The following is a 20,348-nucleotide window of genomic DNA, read 5'->3' on the forward strand; positions in this document are numbered from 1 at the left end:
TCGGACAGTGACCGCTTATAGAGTTCTGGCAAATTTATATAGCTTGGTCGTGACGAGAGCTACTATAGTATTCTAATGAGTCGATTCTTTTGACTAAAGACTGTTCGCCTAAGATGGCACTATAACAACCCGACCCACCACGGTCGTAACACAACCCAATAAGATGGGATATGTACCTTTGGGTCCATTACTTGTCCCCACTTAAGCCCAAAAACACAAGGCCTTGTTACTAAATGGTGGGTGGAATCCCTTATAAACATATCACAACCTCCTCAATTCCCCGATGTGGGACAACCTTATTCTCAATAACTTGGGGTGTTACAATCTCCCCCATTTAAAGAACACAACATCCTCGTTGTGCCTCCAACTTGACCGCAGCCAAGCCCAGAATCCTCCCCCGCTAGGTGTGTGACCCGGGTACTGATAGTAGGAAATTTGTCGTCTACTCCCTATATCAAAACTATTTGTAAAACTCGAAAAAGCGTAGTATTTAGTCGGGGTCGAACTCAAGGACGGCGGGGGTTGCTACAAAGTTCAATTATGAGTCAAGTTTAATCAAAATTAAGAGTAAAGGTTTTGGTTATAATCACTAGAGCAAAAGACAAACAAGATGATGATAATGAATACGGTTAATTAAAAGCTAGGGCCTTCGGGGTCATCAATATGGGTTAGGGGCAAGCATGAAGGTCAAAAAGGGTCAATGGTGATAGAATAACCTAAGATGAAGAACCAATGTCTTGGGTATCTTAAGGGTGGCTACTAATTTTCATTAAGCATCCCTCCTCTCCTAACATACATCAAGACTCCCAAAAACTTTCTTTCTAAGGGAGAATTAAGCAATAAATGAAGAAAGGCCAAAGCTTTCACTTGAGCAAATCAACAAACACCTTGAGTGCAATGAATAGGAAAGTTAAACAATTTCACCAAAGACCAAAATGTTCAAAGAATCATGCCCACAAATCCCATAAAGAATCACCCTAAACCCTAGAAGGGATCTACTCACTCATGTTAAGGGAAATTATGCTAAATAGAGAAGAAAAGCAAACAACACAAGGAGAAGACATAATGAAGGTTGTAACAAAATCAAAAGACAAGGAAAATGTAAACAAATGATAAACAAGTGAAGGGAAGGAGAGAAATTATACCAACAAAAGGAAAGATGGAAGCTTGATTGATTAATAAGAAGGAAAACCCTTCAAAATCCCCAATACAAACTTCAACAAACAAGTGTAAACAATTGACTATTACTAGAACTAACTAATTCTTGCTAAATATTAATAATAATTATTGAAAGATTAGAACTTGATTAAGGAGATATTACAATAAATATGGAATGTTTTTCAGATCTAGGGTTGTGTGCAAAAGGGTTTAAGGAGGGGGTATTTATAGGCTATCATTGGATTAAGGGAAGAAAGAATGAAAAAGCCCAACTCGTGTAAAGTGCTCCTGTGCGGCGGGCGGGCCGCCTCCCTCCTCTGCCTGCAAGTTGCTTCAAAAAAACTGAAAAAATGAAGGTTGCGTAATCCCTGCCGGTGGGCCGGCCTACCGCAGAGAATTCCTCTTCTTGGGATTTTCTTCCAATTCTTAGTGTCGGTACCCTCTGCTTAGGTTGACCGCCGTCACGCCTACTGTGCCGCAGCGTTGATTGAATTTTTGGCCAAGAACTTCTTCACAATTTTGACTAAGTATGGGATTGTGTTCCCTGCCGGTGGGCCCGGCTGCCGGCTGCCGGCAGAGAACATCTCTCTCAGCTAGCTTCCTCTTTTTCTCCATATAGCCACATCCTCTCGCCGGGTGGGCGGCTTTGCCCCTTCCTGCGAGAGAATTCTTCTTCAAATTCCTTCATCTCCCTTTTCTTCATGTAAAGGCATTAGAATGCCTTTTCTTGCCCCAATTCCTCCATACTCGACTCGGTTCCTACAAAAGGACACACAAAATGACAAGTACGGGGATCGGGCTCAAATGCAAGGAAAGGCACACGAAACCGACTCGTTATGAGCCGGAATGCGTAAAAGAAAGAGGGAAATAAGGTGCAAATAATTCATATATCAACCTCCCCACACTTAAACCTTACTCGTCCTCGAGTAAGTCCAAAATCAATGCACAAGTCCCTACTAAAATAGGTACGGAGAGTGAGTGCACAATATAAGCATCACTCAACTAAACTACTACTTAAGCCGATCGAGTATTAGCGCACTCAACGCCCCTTCAACTCACAATTTGACACTCATGAGGGGAGAGTGCCCTATTGCAAGGCAAGTTGGGTCTTGCAACAAAATTTTTGATGCGATCACTCAATTAAGCACAAGTCGACATGTATGATGCATCACAAAAATCAAACCGCTTTCCTCATCTAAGCGGCCGTTTTACTTTGAACGATTAAAGGTTTTGGTCGGGAGATACCGGCAACGGCGCCATTTTGATATAGGGATTTGCCGTCACTTCCCAATCAAAAACAATTTATAAAACCAAATAAAAGTAGTATTTATTCGGGTGTCGAACACGAAGATGGCGGGGGTTAGATACTTGGTTTGTTTAAGTCTTTAGTTTAGTCAAACAAAATAAGATGTTGATTTATCTAAAACTAAGATGCAAACAAGTTAAATTAAACTAAATGGGATTGTATTCAATTGATGGAAGGCTAAGGTCTTTGGGTTCACAAAGGGCAATTAGGGGGAGAAACAAGGTTTAACAAGAAAAGGGTAATAATGGTGGTCAAGGGTTTAAGACTAATTTCTTAGTCACCTTAAGCTCCTCAATAAGTTGTCACTTGATCGAGATGAACTAGCTACAAATTAAGCATAGAGACTACCCAATAGCATGAGCACCAAGACAGATCGAATGCATCAAAGAGATGTTCTAACTTTCATTAAAACTCATCTAAAAGCACTTCTAAAACTATCTAATAGCACAATGCACCAAGGTAAGCCAAACATGTTAATGAAATGTCCAATTTTCATTGAGGCATTTCCACAAACACTTCAAATGCATTAAGAGTAGAAACCACATAATCACCCAATTCAAAAGGTTAACAACCCAAATTCATCCCCTTAATTACCCAAATTCCCCCTATGACCTTAGATAAGACTACTCACTCATGTTCATGGGTGAGAAATTACCAACAATTTCCAACAATATACAAGTAAACATTGCAAACATGATAAAGACTAATACTTTTGATGAATAACAATTAACCAACATAAGAAATGTAAACAAATGAAAATAATGTAAACAAAAGATGAGAATTGTACCAACAAAGAGGAAAGTAACAATCTTGGATAATAATGGAAGAATGAATTTCTTCTAATCTTCAAATACAACCCAAAATACTAATTGTATACTAATGAGAGATGAAGAACTTGCATAAACAAAGGAAGAATTAAACTAATAATTAAAGAAAGATTGCAAATTTTATTGAATGAAAAGGAGAGAGTAAATATTAGGGTTCTTGAGTTACAATATAGAGAGAGTAAAGACTAATCTAATTTTCTATTCTAAAATGTAGTGTGTAGACTAATGTGTAATGTTAGGTATATATAATAGTATTCTAATTACTAATCTAATAGAAATATTAATAATAATAATATTAGTAATAATAATAATCTAATAACTAATACATCGACCCATTACTCAAAAACAAAACAAGGAGATCTGCGATTAGAGCAAAACGCAGTAGGGGGATGGCTGTGCCGGCACACCGGCGGCCGGGCGTGATGCCGGTAGCGAGTACATGAAGAAAGGGGGCGAAATCAACTGGGGTGTGCGTTCACGGCTCACCGATCGCGGGCACCGGTAGAGGGAACAAAATTGATGCGAGGTTGTTGGATTGCGTGTTGCGTGCGTGTAGTCCGCCGCTGTGGCTATGACCGTAGCGAGAACTTCACAAAAAAGAGAGAAATTGATGTTGTTGTCTGCCGGTGTGGATAGTCGATCGCGGTTGACCGATAGGACTCAAAGCTTCAATTTAGCTCGATTTCGAGCTCGAGTAGATGAACGAATTGATGATGACTGATGGGGGATGTCGCTGCTGCTGGTATTGAGGGTACAAGTGAGTTTAGTGGTGATTAATGATGGTGACGGAGGTGAGCTGTGGCGGTTTAATGGAGGTGAGCAGAGGAGATGTAAATGGTTCGAGTAGGTGTCGGGTTATGGTTGTTAATGGTGATGAAGATAGAAAAGCGAAAGAATGGCAATTGCAGACGGGTTAATTAAATCGATGTGAACTGGTGATGAGGAGTTTATGTAGTGTGTTAATGGTGAAATGAAGATGATGAATGTGATGCAGGTGATGAAACGAAATGCAGGATGAAGGAGATGAATTATGATGGTGGAGATGCGTGGTGGTCACGGAGGGTGATGGAGATGTTGTTGCTGGTGATGTGCGAACAGAGGACGTCAATGGTGGTGCAGGTAAGTGATGGTGAGGAAATGGTGATGGAGTACGTGAATAATAATGGTGACTGGCGGAATGGCTGCTGGTGTTGTCGCTGTGATTTGTCGAAGCTGATGGTGAGTGATGAAGGTGGCGTGAATGATGAGGGACGATGGAGGTTGGTAATGGTTTATGGTGAATTTGCAGGTGATGCCATGTCTGTTAATGGCTAAATCAAGAAGGCAGAGAGTATATGTCATTTTGGCAAATTGTTGGCCAGTTTGACTTTCCATGCTATGATTCATCACCATTATTCTTCAATTGACTCGGCCCATTACACGCAAACCCGTCTTGCTCACCCTCCCGTCTTTTGCCATGGATTCAAACTCAAATCTCCGCTTTATTATTCCGCCTTGCCTACAAATTAAATTAATATAATAATAAATTAATAGTAATAATACTAATATTATATAAACCCGCCTAATTATTAAATTTAACTAATACGACTAATTATTATAAATTAGTAAATAAATGAGCTATTAAGACATTTAAGCACACAAAATCGAGTCGGAATAAGGTATAAATGCGGGGTAAAATACAACTAAAATGCTACTTATCAGGTACTCTCGACCACGGGCTCACCACACGGTCGCAGGGTCGCTCTGATACCATTTATAACAACCCGACCCACCACGGTCGTAACACAACCCAATAAGATGGGATATGTACCTTTGGGCCCATTACTTGTCCTCACTTAAGCCCAAAAGCACAAGGTCTTGTTACTAAATGGTGGGTGGAATCCCTTATAAACATATCACAACCTCCTCAATTCCCCGATGTGGGACAACCTTATTCTCAATAACTTGGGGTGTTATAGGCACAGTTTCAGATTAGCTTTGATTTATGTTACTACGACCTTCATAAATGGGGTCAAATGGGCATATTTTGGGTTATGATGGCTGTGGCTAGTCGAAGGGAATAGTGCGATAGGAATTGTCCACCCCCTTGTCAGGGTTAAAACAATATCTCAGGGCCACTCGAGGAGTAATGAACTGGAAATGCGTGGCCACGCTCGGAAGGTATCTATGGTAGATAATTCCGGTCAAATCAGTTATTCTCCAGATCGAGGAAACCACTCTCGATATGATCACTTGCAAGTACGACCTGAAAGACACCTTGCATTGAGTGGGAGATAGTAATAGGACAAGAGAATTGGTGACGCACACTTGTCGAGGACAAGTGGGAGATTGTTGGAGTGTCCCCGACAATAATGCGATCACAATTGTCGATCATGATGATCACATGTTTAAATCTCATTTTTTAAGAATACGTAAGGGATGATTCATTTTATAGTCAACTGATCAACATTAATCGGTAACGATTGGCTTGCTAGAGTTTGACGTTACTGTCGTGGGACGGTGGTGGTCAGTTGATCCCTTAAGGTAACACCTAAAGGATGATGCCCTAATCTGTAAAGTTGATTAATTGTATGACGATACAAGTTAATCAATTCCTTAAAATTGAATAATTCAATTTGTGAGAGAGAATATTGATATCTTATTATAATGGGATTAAATAAGATTTATTTTAGTAATTGAAATATTTTATTACTAAAATTATTTATTGTTTGTGAAACAATAGAGATGAGAATGAATGGTTAATTATAATTACAAGATGTTGTGAATTATAATCAAATGACCCATTTTATTTATGTGATCAAGTATTACTAGTCAATTTGTTGTATGTAATTTAATTAATTCATAAAATGATATTTATGTGATAAATATGCATTAAATTAATTAATAACATGGAGTATCATACTACATGTGACATATTGTGTGACAAGTGACAAATTGACAAAAATAAAATGGTAATCCATTTTAAGTAAATGGACCGAAATGAAGTGGGTTTAGTGGATGGTGGTGATTTATTTTAATAAGCTAAAACAAACATCATCATAACACTACTTACCTAGCCTTACATGCCTAAGGTTTTGATAAGAACAAAAGGGAAAAGGGAAGGACCATATATTGGTCTCCCAACCTCCCCAAACCGTGACCCCCTTCAATACACTAGAGATTTTGTTCTCTACCTATTCAACTCATGCATGTTCATTCATACACATGCATAACTTTCCTCTCTCTCACATTATTGTTCATCTTTCTCTAAAAACTTGAGAAATGATGATCCAAATTGTTCATAAAAGATTACTAATATTATTAGTGTAATATATGAGTGTTAGTAATCAATTTTAAGGTAAACTACTAAACAAATATCTAGCACATATTATTTAGTAGATATATGGGATAATCTTGGGTGCAATCAAGAGGAGTGACTTCTATACTTGAAGTCTTTGGAGGATCATCCTAACATATTGAAAGCTCAAGAACAAGTGAGGTGGGAGACTTCACTTGTGCCCAAAATATCCGAAATATCAAATGTAAGGAACCGTTTTTCTCCTTACTCTTGTATTTGTTTTGCATGTATAAGATCCTTAAGTTTTTATGACTAAAACTTTAAACTAAAATATGTGATATTTAAAATATGATTTTCTAACAAATAATGCACAAATAGAAGCTAAAGAAGAGATAAAAGAGGCTAGAGGTAAAAAAGTGGACTAACGAGTTTGGATATGTGGAGTTAAAGGTCGAGCTAATCAATCATCCAAAAGAGCAAAAAGTTCTTAAATAACCCAATACCAATCTTATAGCAATAACTCATTGAACCAAAGCAGCAAATGGCCCAAATTAAAACTTTTACAACACAAAATAAACTTCCCAACTCAATTTCTTCATAAACTATGGAAGATCAATCTCATCTCTTTTTTCTTTCTCTTTTTCATCAAAACTTTTTTTTTCGTTTCATTTTTTTTCATCTTTTTTTCTTAGTTTCATTTTTTCCAATTCAATTTTTTCTTCTTACTTTCTCACTTTTCTTTCACAACACAACGGGAATTAGTGATCCCGTCAACATCATGAACCTCATAAAAGCACCCTAAAGTCACCAAGAAACCAAGAGGAGAAACTACACACCTAAATGAGACCGGGTAAAGATGTACCGACCTTTTTGGAGTCTATACCTTACTATTTATGTAGCTTACTAATGTCAAGATCAAGTCTATTTTGTCCAAAATCAGTCCAACACTGTAACACCCCCTCATACCAAGGTACCTTACCAAGGACTACCTTAGCATGAAAGACTACTAAGACTGACTGCTCACCATAGTGGATCACGACAGACACAACACAAGAAGACAACACAACAACACCACACAAGGTCAGTAACTGAGGTAACAAGCACAAAAGCAGACATAAAAAAATACCGCAATACATACACACCACCTCCTCCAACCAACCACTCATCTCTGACTGCCCGAAGGTCCAGTCTTGCCAGTGGGGGACCGCAGTCGTTCCCACTTAAGCCCCGCTAATCTAATCCGAGCGATAACCCATGTTCCTTAATGTGCACATCCCCTTTTGTGGCGGGTTCCACAGAGGGCGAATCAAGGGCGTGAAGCCACTCCCGCAAGTGACTCCACTTAGCCGAGGACGCACCTCGAGAGCCGTAGATAACCATCTACAAACAACCACACTGTACAACAACCACAGTCAACAATAACCAATCTACACCACCAATAACGACACTAAACCAATTATACAACAACAATAGTGTAATACCCCGTATTTTTATATAATAAAATTAATTAAACGGATATTATTTTATATTAATTATTATACATTTATATTACTAGTTATGTCGGGTTAGTTGTTAGTCGAGAATTATGTTAAGTTATCGAGCTAAGTTAATTAAGACGGGTTTATAAGGATTCGAAAGGTAAACTAAATAATTAAACATCGGACCCAAAATAATTATGGGAAACCGTATTAGGGTGGTGTTTCGTGCCCATGAGACAAGAAAAAGCATGCTTGATTATTTTATGGAACCAATACTACCCATACTCCCTTGTTCACGTCAATTTCCACACCATACTCCATGCCTACACCAACACCCATGCAAACCATACTCCCTTGTTCCTCTTCTCCCTTATTAAACCGACAAAGCCTACCCATTTCCTTCCATTGTTAATTTGTTATACACCCCTACTGTGCAAGTAAGTGAGTGAGAGGCGAGTGAAGGCGACGGCGGTTGCTAGGGTGGGCGAGGTGGCGGTTCGAGCGAGGTAAGGCTTGTCATCACCGTTTCATTTTCCTTGTTTTCCGCCGCTTTTGTAATATTGGGTGTGTCACTGTAGTCGATGAGTCGTGGTGGCTAGGTTGTGTCTTAGGGGTGGGTTCGAGTCTCCTGGTGGTTATGAGGGTGGCCGTTGTGGTTGTTGGTGTCGGAAATGGCGTCTGAGTTGGCGGTCCGAGTCCTTTCACGTAGGAGTCTTGGGGTGGTGCCACCATTGACTCGGGGGAGGTCGATGTGGTGGCGCCACGTTCTATGTATCGTATAGGTGTCGGAGATGGTGTCGAGGGTGGTTGTAGGTGGTGGTTGTGGCTGAAATAGGCGGCGTCGACAGGGGTGGTCAAGCAAGTTTTATACGGTTTCAGACGGGTTGTGACTTATTGGTTGGACGAATAAACACGGGACTTGGGTGTCTGGATAGCTCGGCTAGGGGCGGTCTTAATGGTGGAGTTGGGGTGGCTTGAGGTGGTGGTTGGTGCGGTGAGCCGTTTTTGGTGGTTCACGCGGGTTGAGCTGTTTAGGAGGGTTTTGAATCGTTTAATGGGTCGGGCGTGGGTGTATCAGGTAGTGGAACCACCGTGGGTCAAGGGAGACCACGGTGGTGGCCACGGGTGGTCATGGTGGCGGTAGCATGGTGAGTTGGTTAAGTTACTTTGTTATCGTGTCGGGTTTTCGGGGTTGTTTGGGGCGTGATTTCACGGCTGTATAGGAGGTTTCGGTGGTGGTTAAGGGTCATCGGGGTTGGCCGTGGTGCAGGCTAGAGCGTGGTAGGTTTGGGTGGTGGTGTCGGTGGCTGGGAGTGTCGCAATCGGCTGGTCATTGTGAGGGGTTTGGGACTCGGTATTTTGGGCATGTCGTGACCTCTGTTTTACCTTTCAACTACTTATGCGGGATTGCATGGCCATGGAGTTTGTAGAGTTGGTTTGTGTCAATAAATTAATAGGCCGGATTATATAATTGTACACGGAAAATTAATTAATTTGTTTCCGAGTCATTAAAATAATTAAAAGACGGGTTTTCATAGATTAATCATTATAATACATTAGCGGGCCGTACTCTTAATTAATTAAGGAAATTCACGTGTCATTGAATAATGTTGCTAATTTAATTCCCGAGTTGATTAAATTAATTAGAGACGGGATTGAGTCGGGATGTTTGAGTTGTTTAAAGTTGATTCGAGTACTTCTTAATCGGATAATTCGTTTAATCCTCTAATTATCGTTTTGGTTGAGTTCCGAGTTATTTAACATAAAATAATAATTAATAATGATTAATTAATTAAAGACGGGTTTTTGAGTTGGGTTTGTTAAAAGAGAAAAGTTACTATATCGGGAAGGTTTCCATTTTAAGAAATATACTTTAATAACTTCTATTTTGGGAAGTTGAGTCAAATACTATTCGGGTTATTTTAGCCATCAATTGGGCATAAGTTGGTGTCGGGAATGTATTTCGGGAAAGCCTCTATTTTGGGAGATGTCTATATTTAGTAGTTAGTAATTATACATATTATAATGGTGCTAGGTGACGGATTCGTGAAGGATCGATAATCAATTCATTGCTTTACTTTCTGGACTGCTTAATTGGAATTGCTGGCACTTGAGGTAGGGGAACTACACTTGTCTTATTATCGTTATTGATTGAATTGTGTTGACTGGATTCCTGGTTGTCGAGTTATACTATCATTTATATTGGGAAGGGTGATTGACTGATTTGATCGTATTGAGTATGATATCACAACATCGGGTAACTGGCATGATTGTATGATTCATCAGTTCATTGATTTATATATATTGTGTTGCATCAATTTCTTTTGATCATTCATATGCGTTGGAGGATGGAGCAGAGATTATTCAGGGTCTGTGATATTCAGGGTCTGTGATATTCAGGGTCTGTGATATTCAGGGTCTGTGATATGATGTGGAAGTTATTGATATGGTGTGGAAGTTATTGATATGGTATGGAAGTTATTGAGATGGTGTGGAAGTTATTCAGGGTCTGTGATATGAAACGGAGATTATTCAGGGTCTGTGATATGGTGTGGAAGTTATTGATACGGTGTGGAAGTTATTGATATGGTGTGGGCGTTATTCAGGGTCTGTGATGCGGAGAGGTGGAGTATGTGACGAATCGGAAATGGAGTTATGTATTTTGTTGTCGTACTTGTTTTGTTTTCCCTACTCAACCTCGTGGTTGACCCTGTGTATTCGTGAACACCTGTGATGATCCGTTTTATGGGGAGCAGACTTGACAGGTTTAAGCGATAGGACGGGAGCTTGATGGGCGTGAGACACTGGATCAGACGACCTAGTAGCTAGACCATCATCTAGAAGACTTCACTTTTAATTATGTCAGTTCTTGTAATTCGAGTTGAAAAGAGTATTTGTAATAATTAAGTTGAAAATATTACATAAATTGCCTTGGAGTTTAATTTGTTATTCACTACCTCGGGAAACCGAGATGGTAACAGTCCGTTTTATTAGAGAATGTCTTGACGAGGACTTCTTTTATAAACCGGGGTGTTACAAAGTGGTATCAGAGCGAACGATCCTCAGGCCTAAACCAATAAACCCAATGAACCTAGGATGTGTCTAATTAAAATGAACACCGGGATAGAACTGTTAGGAGCACACTGAGGTAAGGTTTGAGTTAGGGGCCCCCCTCACACCGAACTAGTGGCCCTCTCAGTTTGACTCGGAAAACCCTGAGGGTATATGAGAGAAAGGGTAGAAAAGTTGCATAAGGTTGAACCTGAGGTTCCTATATCGTTGCCTAAGTGTTGATTGATGCATAGAGTATTGCATAATCGAGTTGATATATACCTTGAGATCTATGTATTCTAACCATTCCGCAGGACAACGCTACGGTAAGTATTTTGTATGAATGATGACGTGATCATATAATGTTGGGAAATGAGAAATAAATTTTCGAGTCCAGGTTAATAATCAATGAAGTGTTGTGCTAGTCGTGAGCATGAAAATAATTACGAGTCAATGATAATTACCTAGGTGGATGTTGAATGATGTGCTGATAGTACTAATGTGACTAAGTAATATGCGGTTGTGTGATCCCAAGCCATGCTAGTATAATAATGTGATAGTAATAAGAAACGCTGTTGAATTGCCTGTTTTTAGTCATAGCAATCGTAATGTAGATGTAATGAGTAGATAGAGATGCGAAAGGGTTCTATGGGGTATATGTTTACGTAAGTACAGTGTGAGATCTAAGTTGGTATGGGTTAGTAACAATAGTGTGGTTGTAAGAGTTGGAACATAGTAAATGAAAAACTTAGTGATGAAACTTGTTTTGGTTGATGTTACTCTTTAATTGACCTTACTACCATTTCTTTTCTGTTGTTGCCTATTGATAAAAATTTTATGGGAAACAGCCTCGTGAGTTAGTGACCATTTGACGTTGATTCCACACTTATATGACATACGGGTTATGAATAATAAATACCTTAGTGAACTGTGGTTAGGAAGTTCTTGTGCAGTGATGTTTTTGTCCAACGATTTTGTGAAAATCCTCATTTAAATGGTATTAATAATTTTCGCATAATTCCAACTCCATCGATCGTAAAATTCACATATGTGTTCAAATTGATAAGCCACGAAAAATCTTGATGTCTCAATATGAAATAATAAGTTTCGCAAACTGACCCAAGTTTTGGACCAATAGCTGTTACATGTTTGGTTGGACCAACTGAGTTGTAAAATTATTTAAAAATGGTATCCTTGTGCTTTAAACCTAATTCTTTTCCCTGTGATTTTTAACTCTCCGTGTTTTGTAAAAGTAATATGAATCAAGTTTTAATCGAACGGTTATTTATTCGTGATCTTTGAAAGTTACAACGTGAATCATGACTTGTAAAATGTGTGTTCTAGGTTGAGTCTTCATACAGTGTTTGATTAATTCACGAGCTTTAATAACATGAATTTATAATGTCCTTATATGATGATAGTAGCAAGCATGTTCAGTAGTTACGTATCTCAAACAGTGATAAAAATTGAAGTTTAGTTGATAACATTGTTGGCGTGATAGTACGAGTAAAATTTAATAGCTTTAATTGAATTTTAATCAAGAGTGAAGTATTTTGTACGAGTCCAGTTGTTACATATTTTATATATGTTTGGCATGTTGTAATATCTCTGGTGTGTTCATCATAATTGCATAGTGGTCGAACATATAAATATAAACTACAGTGTCATATCGTAGTAAAGTCAATGGCGTTAAAAGTCAATTTGATCGTGCTAATAAACTCGCATGAATAATTACAATAATTATGTTTAAAAGTTTACACATGGATGGTAGTAATGATTGTGTCTAAATGATCACACGTGTAGAGTGTCCTCTGAGTTCTAATGTCTTCCATATGAGTTGTGTGCCCATAGTTATAATTATTATCTTCATCGCAATAAATGATTTCAATTGAACTTGAACCTGTGACACGATAATAAACAGTGTGTTATTTCTTATTAGAAATGGTCGTCATTAGCTCGTCATAAAATGCTAAAGAGATTCTTGCAATTGTAGGAGCATGATATAAAGGAAATTGTTTGATATAATACGACGATTGGTATATCTAGATTCTCGAGTCATCACTATTAATTATATTCTAATAAAGATTGTTTATGATAACTATGCTGACAATTATAATGGGATAACCCTTTGATGATTCACATGATAGGCATTGGTTCCAACAATAGTCGTTATAGCTACGTTTAATTGAGCCGTGAATATAACTGAGTAAAGAAGTGCAACTAAAATTCTGTTGATTAAGGTAATAATCGTTCATTAATAAGATAGGACTGAAATGAATAAGATGAACCTGTAAATTACGATATAAGAGTCGACACCTAAGCTTGTTTTGTTTAAAGGAATTGAATTAAGTTATCTGATTGTGAGTCTCGTAGTAAGCCATAAGTGGATTCTATAACGGCTCTGTTATAAGATTTATGATTAGGAAAATTATTCACCGTCCAGTATTAAAGTAAAAGTGTTGAAAATGAGGTAATATTTTGTCGAGTGAGTATAAACTAGGAATGAGATTTCCAGCCAGTGTCTGGTTGTATGATTGATGATAGTTGCTAACCGAGAAATGAAACCGGAACGGAGTCACAAGCAGTGAGTTAATTTAGTCATGTTGTTGTTCATGTAGCGAAATGGTGGATTGTGGCTGGTTACGAATGTCGAAACGGGGAATGTGATGTGGTGATTTAAGTGAGTTACATATTAACATGGTAAGTTGATATTAGCATGACAGGTAACGAATAATTGTAAAATTGGTGTCGTTAAATACATTAACCTTGTATGTCATTGTGTTGGGTGCAGTTTAAATATATTAATACAAAGAACAAAAATTTATGTATGATAGTCTTGTATGTTACCTTTCCAATATCGTTGCTCAATCACTTGTGTGACTCGACCAATAAGTTATAAAATTTGCCAAGCAATGTGCTTTCGTCATTCATGAATAAATACCAAACCTAATTGTTATGAGGATTGAAAATATTTCTAGGGTGATAAATACTGCGAACTGGTTGTCTTCATTTTATTGGCGATTCGGTGACTTGACCTAAATCAGTACAACTAAGTAAAGGAAAGTCAGATTGAACCTATTAGGTTATAAATTTTAATAAGATCGATTTACCAAAGTGTTGACCCTAATTCTTTCCTTATGATGATTGATCCCCTATATTCTAAAGTATGGAATTACAATGATTGGTGAGATGAATAATTACTAATGATTTTTACTGGTAACGGTAGCATCCTTGAAAGAGTTGTATATCGATTGTCTTTGGTAAGAACTAGTTATCTGGGACGTGAGTTGAGAACCTTTTATCCTTTTTAAGTTGTTAGCAGTAGTTTGAGACCGTTGTTATAATAATGAAGGTTACGAGGACGTAACCATGTTTCTAGTTGGGGAGGATTGTAAAATCTTGATGCTTAATTTGCACTTGTCCGTAGGTTATAGTTGACCAAGTTGATGTTTAGTTGGGGGGTACCTATACAAATGAGTTCTATATGCTTTGTTCCTACTTCGGTTAGTTGGTTGATGTGAAAAAGGAGAGTATGATTAAACTATTGGTAATGAGTTATGAGTTGGCCTATGAGCCGAGTGATGATGACGGGAGTTATGTTTACGGTCCAGTACGACCATGGTTAATGAGTTTATGTTGAGTATGAGATCGGAATTTAGATGGAAGATGACAGTGTTCTCAGATGATTATTTAGTTGTTATATAATTGTGCTCTCAGGTAGTTATTAATTTTAATTAGTTGGTTAAATAATGATGAGTTAAACTTCGGGACGAAGTTTATTTTTAGGAGGGCAGAATGTAACATTCTGTATTTGTTATGTTTAATTGATGTGTCAAGTGGGTGTTAACCGTGTTAGAAATTCGTGACATCCGTAAGTACGATATACAATATCCTTTTTAGGTTTGAGTATGGGAGCGAACTTCGGGACGAAGTTCATTTTAAGGGGGGAAGACTGTAATACCCCGTATTTTTATATAATAAAATTAATTAAACGGATATTATTTTATATTAATTATTATACATTTATATTACTAGTTATGTCGGGTTAGTTGTTAGTCGAGAATTATGTTAAGTTATCGAGCTAAGTTAATTAAGACGGGTTTATAAGGATTCGAAAGGTAAACTAAATAATTAAACATCGGACCCAAAATAATTATGGGAAACCGTATTAGGGTGGTGTTTCGTGCCCATGAGACAAGAAAAAGCATGCTTGATTATTTTATGGAACCAATACTACCCATACTCCCTTGTTCACGTCAATTTCCACACCATACTCCATGCCTACACCAACACCCATGCAAACCATACTCCCTTGTTCCTCTTCTCCCTTATTAAACCGACAAAGCCTACCCATTTCCTTCCATTGTTAATTTGTTATACACCCCTACTGTGCAAGTAAGTGAGTGAGAGGCAGAGTGAAGCTGACGGCGGTTGCTAGGGTGGCTGAGGTGGCGGTTCAGGCGAGGTAAGGCTTGTCATCACCGTTTCATTTTCCTTGTTTTCCAGTTTCGCTTTTGTAATATTGGGTGTGTCACTGTAGTCGATGAGTCGTGGTGGCTAGGTTGTGTCTTAGGGGTGGGTTCGAGTCTCCTGGTGGTTATGAGGGTGGCCGTTGTGGTTGTTGGTGTCGGAAATGGCGTCTGAGTTGGCAGTCCGAGTCTGTTTCACGTAGGAGTCTTGGGGTGGTGCCACCATTGACTCGGGGGAGGTCGATGTGGTGGCGCCACGTTCTATGTATCGTATAGGTGTCGGAGATGGTGTCAGAGGTGGTTGTAGGTGGTGGTTGTGGCTGAAATAGGCGGCGTCGACAGGGGTGGTCAAGCAAGTTTTATACGGTTTCAGACGGGTTGTGACTTATTGGTTGGACGAATAAACACGGGACTTGGGTGTCTGGATAGCTCGGCTAGGGGCGGTCTTAATGGTGGAGTTGGGGTGGCTTGAGGTGGTGGTTGGTGCGGTGAGCCGTTTTTGGTGGTTCACGCGGGTTGAGCTGTTTAGGAGGGTTTTGAATCGTTTAATGGGTCGGGCGTGGGTGTATCAGGTAGTGGAACCACCGTGGGTCAAGGGAGACCACGGTGGTGGCCACGGGTGGTCATGGTGGCGGTAGCATGGTGAGTTGGTTAAGTTACTTTGTTATCGTGTCGGGTTTTCGGGGGTTGTTTGGGGCGTGATTTCACGGCCTGTATAGGAGGTTTCAGGTGGTGGTTAAGGGCTGTCGGGGTTGGCCGTGGTGCAGGCTAGAGCGTGGTAGGTTTGGGTGGTGGTGTCGGTGGCTGGGAGTGTCGCAATCGGCTGGTCATTGTGAGGGGTTTGGGACTCGGTATTTTGGGCATGTCGTGACCTCTGTTTTACCTTTCAACTACTTATGCGGGATTGCATGGCCATGGAGTTTGTAGAGTTGGTTTGTGTCAATAAATTAATAGGCCGGATTATATAATTGTACACGGAAAATTAATTAATTTGTTTCCGAGTCATTAAAATAATTAAAAGACGGGTTTTCATAGATTAATCATTATAATACATTAGCGGGCCGTACTCTTAATTAATTAAGGAAATTCACGTGTCATTGAATAATGTTGCTAATTTAATTCCCGAGTTGATTAAATTAATTAGAGACGGGATTGAGTCGGGATGTTTGAGTTGTTTAAAGTTGATTCGAGTACTTCTTAATCGGATAATTCGTTTAATCCTCTAATTATCGTTTTGGTTGAGTTCCGAGTTATTTAACATAAAATAATAATTAATAATGATTAATTAATTAAAGACGGGTTTTTGAGTTGGGTTTGTTAAAAGAGAAAAGTTACTATATCGGGAAGGTTTCCATTTTAAGAAATATACTTTAATAACTTCTATTTTGGGAAGTTGAGTCAAATACTATTCGGGTTATTTTAGCCATCAATTGGGCATAAGTTGGTGTCGGGAATGTATTTCGGGAAAGCCTCTATTTTGGGAGATGTCTATATTTAGTAGTTAGTAATTATACATATTATAATGGTGCTAGGTGACGGATTCGTGAAGGATCGATAATCAATTCATTGCTTTACTTTCTGGACTGCTTAATTGGAATTGCTGGCACTTGAGGTAGGGGAACTACACTTGTCTTATTATCGTTATTGATTGAATTGTGTTGACTGGATTCCTGGTTGTCGAGTTATACTATCATTTATATTGGGAAGGGTGATTGACTGATTTGATCGTATTGAGTATGATATCACAACATCGGGTAACTGGCATGATTGTATGATTCATCAGTTCATTGATTTATATATATTGTGTTGCATCAATTTCTTTTGATCATTCATATGCGTTGGAGGATGGAGCAGAGATTATTCAGTGGTCCAGCGATATTCGTGGTCCGTGATATTCGTGGTCCAGTGATATTCAGTGGTCCTGTGATATGATGTGGAAGTTATTGATATGGTGTGGAAGTTATTGATATGGTATGGAAGTTATTGAGATGGTGTGGAAGTTATTCAGGGTCTGTGATATGAAACGGAGATTATTCAGGGTCTGTGATATGGTGTGGAAGTTATTGATACGGTGTGGAAGTTATTGATATGGTGTGGGCGTTATTCAGGGTCTGTGATGCGGAGAGGTGGAGTATGTGACGAATCGGAAATGGAGTTATGTATTTTGTTGTCGTACTTGTTTTGTTTTCCCTACTCAACCTCGTGGTTGACCCTGTGTATTCGTGAACACCTGTGATGATCCGTTTTATGGGGAGCAGACTTGACAGGTTTAAGCGATAGGACGGGAGCTTGATGGGCGTGAGACACTGGATCAGACGACCTAGTAGCTAGACCATCATCTAGAAGACTTCACTTTTAATTATGTCAGTTCTTGTAATTCGAGTTGAAAAGAGTATTTGTAATAATTAAGTTGAAAATATTACATAAATTGCCTTGGAGTTTAATTTGTTATTCACTACCTCGGGAAACCGAGATGGTAACAGTCCGTTTTATTAGAGAATGTCTTGACGAGGACTTCTTTTATAAACCGGGGTGTTACAAATAGACACTCTAGACAACCAACAGCACTGAGTAGGAAAACCTACCTTTAGTAAACCGCAACGATTCCGCGCACGACCATAAGATAACAAGCAACCACCAAAATCACCTATAACAACCAGCATAACCATCTATTACTACTACTATAACCATACTGAAATCAAGGAAGACAATGATGATGATGACAACATATCTATACAAAGCAATACGGCGTCAAGACCGCTATCCGACTCAAGCATCCCATCCCTACGGTGTAACCACTCTCAAAGGTCTCAAGGAGATGAACCATGGTGAAGGAGAAATGAAATGACGGCAACTAGGTTTAGGAATAAAGGTGGAGAAATGATTTGAGTTTCTCGATTTCACAACTTATAATTCCCCGCTGAACTCACGTTACTCGATCGAGTAACCCACTTACTCGATCGAGTGACCTCTACTCGATCGAGTGCCCAAGCTACTCGATCGAGTAGCCTCCGCTAGATCGAGTGACATGAACTCTAAAGCTCACAACGTCACAAGGTTTAACTCGCAAGGTTTTCGAAGGTTAAGATAGGTGTCTAAGGCCAGTAAGCGTCGGTCAACGGGACTCTAAAAGGACGGGTATTACACCGCCACTACATTCAACAAGATATACTCCATCCTATTCTACATAATTGTCCCATTGTCCATTTCTGTCTATTCACAATAATGTCCCATTGTCTATTTTTGGTAAACTTTTATACTTATTTTAATCACTTCAACCCTACAACAATACCCCACCTCAAACCAAAACAATACTTATTTTAATCACTTCACTCACAATAATACCCACAATACATTCCCTCCCTCCAATTATATCACTCCACCACAATACTTTACATTATTTAACTCATTTCCTTAATTCCCGTGCCATGCCCACGATGAGACTATTATTCTGAATAGAATGGAGTACAATTTTCTTCAATATTTTCTCCTTATTCGTTTTTCATTAACTTTCCCAATAAAAACCATTTCTTAGTTTGTATTTGATCGAGTGCTATCAAGATCGTGTATTTGAAAATTCACAAATTCTCATTTAAGTCGGGTCATTTTGTCTTAAGGTTTAAAATAGGTTATATGTGACTATTTTTGCAATAAAATGTGAATATTTAACAACAAAATGTTGTAGGCTTATAACTGATGTTATAGCTAAAAATTATTGTTATAGCTAAAATTATTGTTCCGATAACTTTATATTAAAATGTGGTCACATTTTACTGTGAATTGATCATCTATATAAAATAATAAAACAACAACCATAACATATTTTTTTTCCCTCCAAAACTTCACTCCACATTTAACATAGATTTTAGGATTCTTTAAAAATAGGTCCGTTAACTAAATAGCCCAATATATAAAATTTATTTTATGTTGTTAACATAAAATTTATACCACCATATTTTATTATTGTTTTTACTAACTTCTCTATATTTTAAGGTCTCCATAATATCATAATTAGTTTCAGAATTTTGTGGGTTTTTTAAATAATTTTCATATCCTATATAGTATATATAATTGTTTGATGGCATGAATTTAAATTTTTTAAGCATCATGTTTTTACTCGATTAGACAATATTGTTTAATCATGCAATTTAGATAATTGTTAGTCTCAAAATCATTCCTTTTATGTTTTTAAACCGGTGTGAATAGCCATTTGTTAAAGTGGTCAATCATGTTGAAGTGTTCATAACCTTCAATCTAACTATCTATACTAATTAATAAAACAATAACAATTGACATAGTATCTTGATTAAATTTTTGTTACTATGAACTTAATGTTTTGTTGCCGATCTTCGATTATCATGTTATTATAGCATCTCCCCTTTCCTTGCACGAGTAAGTTGAATAATCTAACAACTAACAAATTGAATTTGAGAAGCATTGGGTAAATGTCTTTAGAGAATGTCTCATAATAAATTTATTATGAGCTTATTTTATAATTATAATACAAAATAATACCACGGGCAATAAAACAGATGAATACATGGTTAAAAATAAAATGGGTACACTTATTATAAGAATATATATACAAAGTTAAAGAGTCATTTCAAGTCATGATTAACAATATAATTATATAATGGTCATGAAGACGATAAATGATTACAATGTTATATCAATAACTTCTTTAGAGACTATCTCCGATTTTCCTCAAAAAAATTTATTAATTAATGCAATTTATACGAATGAAATTTGATTATGAGTAGGTTGACATTGTTTAAACATTAA

At 38.0% G+C, this 20,348-nt stretch overlaps 2 long non-coding RNA genes across 2 annotated transcripts; both read left to right on the forward strand.

The window, feature by feature from the left end:
- Positions 1–10,005: 10,005 nt before the first annotated feature.
- LOC141608888 (uncharacterized) lies at positions 10,006–10,988 on the forward strand. The gene is made up of 2 exons (XR_012527040.1): positions 10,006–10,161; positions 10,803–10,988. It is a non-coding gene; the product is annotated as an uncharacterized LOC141608888 (long non-coding RNA).
- Positions 10,989–17,022: 6,034 nt separating this feature from the next.
- LOC141608889 (uncharacterized) lies at positions 17,023–18,010 on the forward strand. Its single transcript, XR_012527041.1, has 2 exons — positions 17,023–17,178; positions 17,825–18,010. It is a non-coding gene; the product is annotated as an uncharacterized LOC141608889 (long non-coding RNA).
- Positions 18,011–20,348: the final 2,338 nt, after the last annotated feature.

Source organism: Silene latifolia, chromosome 10, assembly GCF_048544455.1.
Source record: "Silene latifolia isolate original U9 population chromosome 10, ASM4854445v1, whole genome shotgun sequence".
NCBI lineage: Eukaryota > Viridiplantae > Streptophyta > Magnoliopsida > Caryophyllales > Caryophyllaceae > Silene > Silene latifolia.